Raw genomic sequence first — 12627 nt, 5'->3', positions numbered from 1 at the left:
CGAATCTAACTTTCTTGTTTAGGTAGTGTATGAATAGGCCTGACTAATCCTTGTACGGCTTCCTCTATTTCTCTATAAAAAGAAATATGACCAAGAGTGGTTCGAATGTATATCGAACGAATTTCTTTTTTTCTATTTCCCATTATTAGATAGTGAGCATAAATCTCATGATAAGTCCCCAAAGATTCATATTGAATTTCAATCGGAACTTCTCTTGACCCAATGACGCGTTGATCCAGGTTCCATCGTAGCCACAAGGGACTATCTAAACTGATTAGTTTTTGTCTATAAGCTCCCAGTGCATCATAAGAACTAGAAAAATGGGGTTCTTTATCTTTCCTATACTTAGAATTATTATTATTGTAATTGACTTTTAAATTTGGATAGTTTCTGAAACTATTATATCTATTTGCACAAATACCTCGACGCTTTCCAATTGTTAATACATAAAGCCCGATAAGCATGTCTTGGGTTGGTACGCAAATAGGATCCCCAATAGCAGGAGATAAGAGATTCATATGAGAAAACATAAGTAAACGGGCTTCCGCCTGAGCTTCCAAGGATAAAGGTAGATGAACAGCCATTTGATCTCCATCAAAGTCTGCATTGAAACCCTTACACACTAATGGGTGTAAAGAAATAGTACGCCCCTCTACTAAAGTGGGTTGAAAGGCCTGTATGCCTAATCTATGCAGAGTAGGTGCTCTATTTAACAGTACAGGATGTCCCCCGCATAACTTCTTGAAGTATTTCCCATACAATGGGTTCCTTTTCCCAAATTTTCCTTTTAGCAATCCTGACATTAGAAGTGGCGCGTTTCGTGATTAAATCGCGAATTACAAATAGCTGAAAAAGCTTTATTGCTATCTCTAGAGGTAATCCACATTGATGTAATGAAAGCGAAGGACCCACAACAATGACAGAACGCCCCGAGTAATCGACCCGTTTCCCAAGCAGAGTCTCGCGAAAACCTTCCCTCTTTACCTTCAATTACATCTGAAAGTGATTTGTATACTTTATTGTGACCATCCCTCGTCGGTTGCCCGCGGGACCCACTATCAAGAAGTGTATCCACGGCTTCTTGTACCAATTTTTCCTGGCACATTACTAAATCTGCTGGCGCTAATTCACTTCTTTTTAATAGATAGGCAAGATTGTTGTTCCGACGGATAACTCTCTTATAAAGTTCATTAATGTCTGAAGTCACTACTTTATCTCCAGACCTATAAACAATAGGTCTCAATTCGGGAGGAAGAACCGGTAATAAGCACAAAACCATCCATTCTGGTTCTACATTTGTTTGAATAAAATGTTTCCGCCAATTGCATGCGTCTAATCAAAAAAACTTTTCTTATTCGTCTTTTTCTATCTTCCCACTCATCTCCACTATACCCCTCGTCTTCTAATTCCTTCCATTCGACCAAAGAATTCTCTATAATAATTCGCAAATCCAAATCTGCTAATTGTTCTCTAATAGCACCTGCTCCTGTCGCAATTTCCCGATTTCGAAATGTTGCAAAGCCTGGGGTAGAAAAAAAGGGAGAAATGCTGTGGTTACAGGATGCAATTTCCTCTTCGAATAAACCTCGTAATCGTAAAAAAGTGGGTTTTTTAGTGCTGGGCCTAGCAAAAGAGAAATCGCCGTATACTAGGCCCTCCAACTTCTTAAGAGGTTTATCTAAAAGATTCGCGATATAACTAGGAAGACCTTTCAAATACCACACATGAGTCACGGGACATGCGAGTTTGATGTATCCCATTTGATATCTTCGTATCCGAGAATCCACAAATTCTACCCCGCATTTTTGGCAAAATCTTTCGTCTTCGTTTTCAGCTCCGCTCGCTCGAGAATTGCCACAACCGCAAATCCCGCTTTTTATGGGTCCAAAGATTCTTTCGCAAAACAATCCATCTTTTTCTGGTTTATCGGTTTTATAATGAAAAGTAGAGGGCCTTGTGACTTCGCCAACGGCTTCTCCATTAGGTAGGTTTTTGTTAGCCCAAGCCTTTATTTGTTGAGGGGAAACGAGTCCAATTTGAAGTTGTTGATGTTTATATTGGTCAATCATAAAATAGAAATAAGAAAAGAATTTATATTTATTCCGATCAAACTTCCTCCCTATTAACCTGGAAGTTCTTTTCAGATACAAGGAAATTGATTCAGTTCTAGAGCCAAAGATCGTAGTTCTCGAACGAGCACTCGAAAAGATTCTGGAGGATCCTCATGATTAGGTATTCTTTTTCCCCAGATCGTAGCATTAAGTATTTCTTGGCGAGCTATAAGATGGTCAGATTTATAAGTAAGTATCTCTTGTAAAATATGAGCAACACCAAATCCTTCTAAAGCCCAAACTTCCATTTCTCCTACTCGTTGTCCCCCTTGCTTGGCTCTTCCTCTAACCGGTTGTTGTGTAACAAGTGAGTAGGGCCCAGTAGAACGCCCATGAATTTTCTCATCAACTTGATGAATTAATTTTAAGATATAGGACTTCCCTATTAGAACAGGTTGCTCAAAGGGGTCGCCTGTTCTTCCATCAAATATTCTGCTTTTTCCCGGGTACTCGGGTTCAAATACCCATGGATTTTTTGTTTCTTTACTGGCTTCATATAATTCTGAAAACACAAGTTTTCTTGAAGCCTCTTGCTCATATCTCTCATCAAAGGGTGCTATTCTATAATGTTTCTTTAGCAGATCCCCCGCTAATCCGAGCGAGCTTTCAAATATTTGTCCCACATTCATTCGGGAGGGTACTCCTAAGGGATTGAAGACCATATCAACGGGTGTTCCATCTTGCAAATAGGGCATATCTTGCCTAGGCAAAATTTTGGAAATGATCCCTTTATTCCCATGTCTTCGGCTACTTTATCCCCAACTTTGATTTCACGTTTCTGTAAAATATATACACGAACCATTATGTCGAGGGGGTCCCTTTGGATCCATTTCACATCGATAACGCGCCCTCTTCCACCTATAGGTAATTTCAGAGAAGTTTCTTTTGAAGTGGAAACCTCAAGGCCGAATATGGCCCGTAATAATCCAGCTTCTGCGATATATGATGATTCGCTCGCTATCTGAGGCGTTAATTTACCTACTAAAATATCACCAGTTTCTACCCAGGATCCCAACCTAACAACTCCATTTTTGTCCAAATTGCGGAGTAATGTTCTTCTAGATGTGGTATTTCTTTAGTGATTTTTTTCAGCGGAGCCCTGGCTTGTCGTATCCGTCTGAATTTCATATTTCCGGATGTGAAAAGAGGTATAAATATCCTCATATACCAAACGTTCGCTAATTAGTACTGCGTCTTCAAAATTGTAACCTTCCCATGGCATATAAGCTACTAATACGTTTTTTCCTAAAGCAAGTTCCCCCCCCAACTGTAGCAGCTCCTTCTGCTAAAATTTGTCCTTTTTTAATGGATTTACCCCGTGGAACCCGAGGTTTTTGGTGCATACAAGTATTTTTGTTAGAGCGAACGGTGGTTAACTAAAGGAATACTTATAGTCTTCCCACTACTTGATAAAAGTATCTTATGACTATCAGTAGAAATGATCTTTCCCTCGCGTTCGGCTATAACGGAAACCCTCGAATCTAGAGCTGTTTGGCGTTCCAATCCAGTTCCAACAATGCATTTCTCGGACCGAGAAAGTGGAACTGCTTGGCGCTGCATATTAGAACTCATAAAGCCCGATTCGCATCATTGTGCTCAATAAAAGGAATGAGAGAACCCCCAATAGAAAAATATTGGAAAGGAAAAATACTTCTAACATGAATCTGTTCCCCATGCAATAGTCAAGAATTCTTGGCGGTATCTAGCTGGAACAACCTGTTCTTCCTGAATACCTTGATTCAAGGACAAAGAATTTCCTGCTGCTATCATATAATACTCATCTATTTGGTGATAGATAAACCACCTGTCTCTCTTTTTTTTCTTTTGCTTTCTCAGCAGATATTTCATAAAACGGACTCTCTATAGATCCCCACAAGTGATCAATTCTCGCATGAATTGCTAAGGATCCAGTAAGTCCAACATTGATTCCTTCAGACGTGTCAATTGGACAAATACGCCCATAGTGACTCGGATGAATATCTCGGCTCCGAAAACTTGCGGTTCTCCCCGTCAACCCTCCAGGACCTAAACAACTCACTTTTCGCCCATGAACAGTTTGTGTCAATGGATTCGTTTGATCAAAAACTTGAGATAATGGGTATGTGCCAAAAAAGGTCTCATAAGTAGTTATTAATAAAATTGAAGTTGAAGTTGGAGTTACCAAAGTTTGGGGAGTCGGTTTCGATTGACGTATGAATACTCTACGAATAGTTTTTTGAACTGCATGTTGTAAACGACCAAGAGCCAATCCGAATTGATCTTGTAACAGATCCGCAACCGAACGAATACGTTTATTTTTCAAGTGATTCATATCGTCATCGTCAAGTATACCCGTTCCAAATTTCATTCCAATCAAATGATCCGTAGCGGCCAATACATCTCGTGGTAACAAGAATGTATTGTTCTGAGGTATATCAAGATTAAGTCTCCGATTCATATTTCGTCGACCAATCCTTCCTAATTCACATTTTTGTTGAAAAAATTTCTTTTGTAATTCCTCGCATAAGGACTCCGAAAATACCAGGTCCCCACCTACACAAGCAAATTGTTGATAAAACTCCAAAATAGCTTTTTCTTTTGACTCAATCCTCTTCTTCTCCTTAGCATTCGGGAAAGACAAGAAAATTTCAGGGTAGGAAACATTATCTAGAATTTCTCTTAGATTCGAACCCATAGCTGATGATAGAACTAGAATAGATATCTTTTGTTTTCTACTCACGCGAGCCCATATCCTTTCTTTTTTATCAATTGCTAATTCCGATCTCCCTCCCCAATCTGATATTATAGTCCCGGTGTAGATAGAAATTCCCTTATGATCTAATTCCGAGCGGTAGTAAATACCAGGACTTAGCAATATTTGATTGATCACAATTCGGTATATTCCATTTATAATAAAGGTTCCTAAGGAATTCATTATAGGAATGTTTCCGATAGAAATGGTTTGCTTTTGCACATCGAAACCAAAAATTAATCTCGCAGATACATATAATTCGGAAGAATAGGTGAGTGATTCATACACAGCATCTCTTTCTTTTATCGAGGGTTCTAGCAATTGATATCCTTTCGCAAATAATTGAAATGCAATTTCGTGATCTGGATCTTTAATTGTTGGAAACTTGTCAAGTTCTTCTGCCAAGGCTTGATTAATGAACCTAAAAAATCCCTCGAATTGGATCTGACTAAATCCGGGTATTGTGGACATTCCCTCGTTTCCATTCCGGAGCATCTTAATCTTAAGTTTCCTGTTTATCAAAGAAAAATTCCATTATCAGCTCACTCTTCATCAATCCCTACGGATTGATCTAGCAATCATGGAATCTATATTCTGTTTACTGAATCACATGAAATTCTAGGGAACTCCACATACGTATTTCATATATGTATTTCATACATATGAATAGAGACCATTTCGACGAAAATTCTAGTTTACCAGGGGTACAAATGAAATGAAAATGAATTGCTAAAATATTCCTACAAAAAAAATTATGCCACTTATACTTTATAATATTCTAATCAGATTGAATGGCAAAGATTTCTCATTTTATCCCCTTTCTATGAATGTAATAAAGCCGTAATATAATACACTAGAAAGTTTTACTTTACTTCGATTTAGAATAGCGTGCTTACTTTAATTTCTAAAAATAATTTGAGGGTTCTTTTTTATTTCGGATCGGAGTAGTATAATTGCTAGAAAATTAAGTATTTCATTGTGGAATTCTAAAATAAAGTAAGTCCCTTTTTTAAGTACATGCCAATCTAATTATCCACCTCTCCCCATATCCATGCTTTTCTTTTATCGTAATTTCACTTGGGTAGGCCAAGATAGTCAGGTTATACTCTAATATCAGAGCAAATTTCCTTTTTTTATTCAAGATATTTAATTTAATACTTTGAAAAATTAAAGCACGATTCCCCATAGAGATATGTACATAAAGGGGATCTTTGGATAATAATGCTGCTCGGACCTAAAGTTCACCTATACACGGATTAAGCATAAAGCCATAATATTTTATTATGCCATTGAAATTGAAGGGGGGGAGATAATACCGATTTAAGAGTAGTTCACTACTGCAATTCAAAAAAGAAAGAGAATTCTAGTTAATGGTTCCAATTTGTTCTGAATTTTGCAGCCTGTGACTAGAAATCCACTTTTCTTCTTTTTCATCTCAATAGAAAGAAATGGGAAGTTTTATTGTGTTAGCAATGTATGTTTTAAGATAGAATCTATCGAGGAGAATAATCGAAACTGGATCAAAAAAAGCAGGAGTATCTTTTTTGAAAAAGATTGGAAAAAAGTAAGTTTAATTATATTCAAAATAAAAGAAAGGGGCTTTTCGTAAGAAAACGTGGATGAATACTTGCTGTTTTCTAGATTTTCGATCGGATTTTTTGGCGGCATGGCCAAGCGGTAAGGCAGGGGACTGCAAATCCTTTATCCCCAGTTCAAATCTGGGTGCCGCCTGATCAATAAAATACTTAGGTTTTCTAGTACTGATCGAATTCAATCAATTTTTACTTCGCATAAGTTCGGGCAAGAGAGTAACTAAGCCTGCCGATACTGGGTTTAGAGAAACCATACCATAGTTCTATCCTTAAACTAGGGTTAGGGTTTGTTTTGGCGGTAGTGGCCAAAATGGTTATCAATAGGGGTGAGGTAGTGTTTCCTTATTCTTTTATTATATGAATTTGAATTGGTTCTTAATTGATTCGATTTGAGAATTTTTAAATACGAGGATAAGATGTCAGAAATCTTGGTATCCAAAGAAAGGTCCCTAAGGGGCATTCTTCTCTTTTTCAATCTAAGATTCCAGAAGGGACTCCACGAAAGAATATCAAGACTTCCTAATTATCATACATTTTTTTATCGTACATCTTATGTGACCTACATACACTAGAGTAACAAAAGGAATAAAAAATCTTCCTATTCCCGCTTCTTCTATTCAGGACATCATTCCCGTACTCTTTCTTTTTTAAGGTAAGGAAAAAAGGGCTTTATAGTATCGTATTTTTAATGCTCTCTAATTCTACAAGAATTCCTATAAGAATTTGTTAGGAGTAAATTCCTTGAACTGATTGATCCATGGCCTTAGGGCAGAAGCCCTTTTTGACTCTGTACCCTTGATTCCACTATGATTATTGATCAATAGTAGAATAATCCCTTCATAGAAATAGGAGACATAATTTAGATGGATATAGTAAGTCTCGCTTGGGCTGCTTTAATGGTAGTCTTTACATTTTCTCTTTCACTAGTAGTATGGGGAAGGAGTGGACTCTAGGGATACGATACTACTAATTGATTAAGTAATCAAATTGTTGTATCAATTCTTTTTTTAATTGATCGTTTTGCATTAATTATTTTGTCAAACGTTATTCTTTAATCTTTTTCTTTAGTTTTGTTTCACTCCTGTAAGAAACTCTTGTATTGTAAGAAAGAGCCATTATACCAATTAAGAATTTCTACTAGAAATGACTAATGGTTAAAAAAAGTTCTATACATAAGAAAATTAGACTTTCTTCCACGGAACTATTCACGGCATATCACACATTTTCCATTTGTTTTATACTCTTTCTTTATTCTTAGAATAATTTTTATTCTCTTTTGAAGCATCTCGCGGGATATTTAAGCATGAAAGATTCGCTGGTTTTTTCCTTTTACTTTTTACTATAGTCTATTCTTATATTATTTTTCTTTCCTTCCATGGATTCTTTGGTCAAGAATTGTCTTCGATTTTTTTATTTTGACCTGATTGAAATTAAGTGGATGCAATGAAAAAAGAAATTGAATTAGACTACTTAACTATTTCAATCTACTAATCTATTCTATGTAGATTCAAAGATAATATAATAGAAAGACTCTAAAGTGTCGTAGAAAAAACTATATGTAGTTCTTTCTACCACACTTTAAGATTCCAACCAGATCCTTTCATTTAAGACTTGGATTTTTTTTATTTAATCCCTTTTTCATTTCTTCAATGATTAATTGGAATTCCACTTAATTATTTTGGCTGACTGTTTTTACATAAATAATAAGTAAAAAAGAAGTAGGAATTAGAATGAACAGTGCAGTAGCAATAAATGCGAGAATATTGACTTCCATAACCTCTTTATTTTTTATTTTCACAATAACTCGGGATGTAATCCCATGGAGAGGAAAAAGGGGTATCTTGTAAATTCAAGGGTAGGGCTTGCATTCTGATAATACTGAATCAATTCAATATTATGAATATCGGATCTATCAAATCAATTCATGGATGAGAGTTATATAGTATAACATAGGAAGATCCTATATCCATACTAAGACCAAAATGGGTTTTTTGATTGGATTAGGAATTCCCTCTTTTTTAATCCTTTTTTTTCTACTTTTTCTTTTCTATATCTCTAACCCACGAGCTTTCTTAATCTTATACAATTTCTCTTCCTTTTTCTTATAGTTATACATACAATTATGTATGTATTATATGAGCAACTTTCTATGGGTCACATAGACATCCAAATAAGCAGTAGAAGTGAGATGGGGAAAAGAGGTCTGAAATAAAAAGGGAATACAATTTATGTATGGATTCCGGTAAAATACCGGTACTCTATTCCATAACAGTGGAATAGGAAATTAAGATGAGGATGGTATCATCATAAAGAAAGATAGAGTAATATCCTAAAATTCTACTAATCCACATATCGTATGTGTGTCTTTCTTTATCTTTATCGATCGGGAGTAGTGAAAAAAATTCCTATACTCCTTCCCTCCCTCTTTAATGAGAGATGCAAAATAAAAAAGTGAAGTAAGGGTGCCCTATGGGTATTTGATCTTGCTCCCTGCCCCTTTTTTTTCATGGAAAAAGGAAATATGAATTTCTCCATTCATTGAACCCTAGTTCGGGACTGACGGGGCTCGAACCCGCAGCTTCCGCCTTGACAGGGCGGTGCTCTGACCAATTGAACTACAATCCCCGCGGGGTGTATGGCATACCCATTCTTAAATAGAACCATAAGAAGATTCGATTCGTCTGTCGTACTCTAAGAAATAGACGAATCATATACTACATACCCACATATTAATATTATATTATACGTGGGTATAGTGAGAGTGACATAACTAGTATGTCGTGATTTTTTATCACTAAAAATGGATAATAATCCACCCTTCAACAAGAAAAACTCTTTTGTTTGTAAGAAAGGAATGAGAGAGATATGGATTAGAAAAAAAAATCCCCTTTTTTATTTCTCTTTTATTTCTATAGATCAGACATTTTATTTTATGGGAGAAAAACAAAAGGATTTAGTTCATATTCACGAAGCCCTAGATTTTTGGGCCGAGCTGGATTTGAACCAGCGTAGACATTGTCAACGAATTTACAGTCCGTCCCCATTAACCACTCGGGCATCGACCCAGGAAGAATTTATTCTAGGGTTTTTGCTAATCTATGATTAACCTCCTTTCATAATACTCCCTACCCCCAGGGGAAGTCGAATCCCCGCTGCCTCCTTGAAAGAGAGATGTCCTGAACCACTAGACGATAGGGGCATCACTAGACGATAGGGCCATATACAACCGCTCGTGATTATACTATAATCATAGTATGAGCAGTTTTTTTGAATTGTCAATATACTCGAAAAGTATAACTAGATCCAAAGCAAAGAGTTTTTCTAACTTTTCTGCTATGTTTTCATCTAGGATTTTTTTAGTTGATGGTTAGATTAATTCATGGATCATCCTCTACCTTTTAGGGAAATTCATTTTAAATGTATAGAATAAGAATGGATTACTAAAAGGGATTCTAGATTAGTTCAGTACAGGTAGTTATTTTATTGATCTAAGATAAGATGAAAAAGAGTCCAATTTTTTTTTTATTTCCATTCCGTGCTTCATTTAGTGTTCAGACCAAAAATGCATTCATCCCGCACTAAGTCATAAAATTCTCTAAAGAGAAAGCTTCAAAAACAAAGAAAAAAGCGAATCAATTTAGTAGAAAAGTACTCTATCAGATTCGAACCAATGACTTACGTCTTAGCACGAGATTACTCTACCACTAATTTAAAAAGCCCTTTATCGGATTTGAACCGATGACTTATGCCTTACCATGGCATTACTCTACCACTGAGTTAAAAGGGCTTTTTATTTAATTCAAAAATTTGCCACTTTGATTTCCCATTATGGGTCTACTGCATAATGTACATATTATATATATATAATATATAGAGATATAGAGAGAGACATTATGTATAGATTGTATATGTATTGATATCTTGAGAGCTCAAAATAAAATTAAGAAAAAAAAACATACCCAACTCTTCTTGGTTCATGGTTTTCCGTTTCCGAAGGCTAGTAAAATAGGCGGATTCTGGAACCCCAAGGATTCAATGGTATATGGAAAATATAAGATTTCCAATCCTAGCGGGAAAAGGCAGGGAACAGATACCCAATAGGATAGGATCCTTGGGAGGAACTTTTGGTAATGGCCTTGATCCTCTATGCTATTTTTTATGTGTTCTTAGTTCTATTGAACTTTTTTGATTCTTTTAAACAAGAATCTAATAAACTAGCATTGAGTCAGTGGAAAAAAGGAGAGAGAGGAAAGTGTTAAATGGAGAGAGTCGACTAATCATAGACTTTTAGGATCTTCTTTACATCAGGTAAATCTGTCAGCCCTGTCCGTTTTTTTCTTTAAGTTACGACTCTTTAAGTTACAACTCTTTGCTTCTTACTTCTATCAAGCCATAGGGAAAGTCTATGATGAATTTGGAAAACTCATCTCACTCTTACTCTATGGCTCGGACTTAATGGGGGAAGAAAACATCTTCTATAATTTCTTTTTTGTTCAATTCTGGACAAAAAAGAAAAGGAAAAAAGGAATTTATAGGGACAGTGTTACCCCCTATATCCCCTAGTTTATATTGTAGGAATAATAAAACAATTTAGCAGTCTGGCACACTTACGTCCTCGCAAAGTAAATAATGATTATTGTAGTCGTAACCGTAGAATAGGATAGGATCCTAATCAAAATAAATACATTTGGTTCAGGCGCTATTAGCAGGGTAAGAAGAGATTTATTTTACAGACCAGAGGGAGAGGGGCTATCTAAATCCTAAAGTAAAGGCGCGCGATCGAAGTAGAAGTACCAATGGCTCAGTGTCATGAACCTTCTCCATCTGATTCAATAAGGGGGAATTAGCCTCCTTGTCAAATGGCTATCCTTGACAAAGGGTACCATTTATACCATAATATACAATGTAGCGGGTATAGTTTAGTGGTAAAAGTGTGATTCGTTCTATTAATAACTGAATTTGAAATGATATACTTAAGGCATCCTTAAGTTTTTTTTTATATTCCGATGAAAACTTTAGTTCTTATAAAGGATTAAATCCTTTTCCTCTCAATAGCATATTGAGGAAGAATATACATTCTGGCGATTTGTACCCAAAAACTAATTTAAATTGCATCCAAAATAAAAATTGGATTATGATATGAGTACAGAGTCGCGAAGCATAATTTTGCATTGGATTTAAGTATTCCAATTTTGAAAATATGAGTAAAGGATCTATGGATGAAGATACAAAAAAGTTGATTTCCAATCGTAACTAAATCTTCTTTTGTTAAAGGATAAGGAAGCCAAATAGCTAAAAAACGATAGTTTTGGTTTACTAGAACCATCCGCATATTGTTTCAGCTCGGTGGAAACCCAATTCTTTTCCTCAGGATCTCTTGAATGAAATTAGGGAACGAAGTAAGTAGATTAGATGGATTTAGATAGAATTTCTATCTCCTACTCTATAAGGATCATCTAGAAAGCAGAGAGCTTTGGTTCCATTCAAATAGAAAAGCTGACATAGATGTTAAGTGGTGAGAATATCCATAAAGGAGCCGAATGAAATCAAAATTTCATGTTCGGTTTTGAATTAGAGACGTTAAAAATAATCAACCAACGTCGACTATAACCCCTAGCCTTCCAAGCTAACGATGCGGGTTCGATTCCCGCTACCCGCTCCATTCTGTATAAAAGGAGTATTCTATTTGTCTAGACATGTTAAAGGCTTGTATTCAAGCCTTTTTTGTCCACCAGTTTCTGGTACTACAGAGCGGAGTAGAGCAGTTTGGTAGCTCACGAGGCTCATAACCTTGAGGTCACGGGTTCGATTCCCGTCTCCGCACTTAGCAGTCTCTATAAAAGGAGTATTCTATTTCTCTAGATATGGTAGAGGGGCGTATCCAACCCTTTTTTATTCATTAGTTCCGGGCCCTAGAGGGCAAAATTGAGCAATTTGCGAAGCCACTTGCCTTCACAAAAAGAAGGCGCAAGGCTTCTCCCTACCTTGCAGAAAATAAAAATGAAATGAAAGGGACAGTCTACCTCTCCCTTCCTTTTAAAAACAGTTTGCCCGTTGTTTGTCTCAGTTAATACCCAATTTTGGGGCTCTGTTGGCTAGTTCTATTTCTGCCTCCGGAGCGCCCTCTTTTTTTGAGGGGGATGCAAAGGAAGGGTAAATATAGTAAGGGATACGGCACTAGACTAATACTTAA

The 12627-nt window shown here is 36.3% G+C and overlaps 5 non-coding genes and 1 pseudogene across 6 annotated transcripts; 2 read left to right on the top strand and 4 right to left on the bottom strand.

Annotated features, from left to right (window-relative positions):
• Positions 1 to 1360: 1360 nt before the first annotated feature.
• LOC123423643 lies at positions 1361 to 12602 on the bottom strand (annotated as a pseudogene). Its single transcript, XR_006621245.1, has one exon. The product of XR_006621245.1 is annotated as a DNA-directed RNA polymerase subunit beta-like (transcript).
• Positions 6503 to 6573, top strand: TRNAC-GCA. The gene has a single exon. It is a non-coding gene; the product is annotated as a tRNA-Cys (tRNA).
• TRNAD-GUC lies at positions 8986 to 9059 on the bottom strand. Its single transcript has one exon. It is a non-coding gene; the product is annotated as a tRNA-Asp (tRNA).
• Positions 9418 to 9499, bottom strand: TRNAY-GUA. Its single transcript has one exon. It is a non-coding gene; the product is annotated as a tRNA-Tyr (tRNA).
• Positions 10150 to 10221, bottom strand: TRNAT-GGU. The gene has a single exon. It is a non-coding gene; the product is annotated as a tRNA-Thr (tRNA).
• Positions 12185 to 12258, top strand: TRNAM-CAU. Its single transcript has one exon. It is a non-coding gene; the product is annotated as a tRNA-Met (tRNA).
• Positions 12603 to 12627: the final 25 nt, after the last annotated feature.

This window comes from Hordeum vulgare, unplaced genomic scaffold (genome assembly GCF_904849725.1).
Source record: "Hordeum vulgare subsp. vulgare unplaced genomic scaffold, MorexV3_pseudomolecules_assembly, whole genome shotgun sequence".
Lineage (NCBI taxonomy): Eukaryota > Viridiplantae > Streptophyta > Magnoliopsida > Poales > Poaceae > Hordeum > Hordeum vulgare.
The sequence above is the reverse complement of the archived record's forward strand: the minus strand, read 5'-3'. Positions and strand labels throughout refer to the sequence as shown.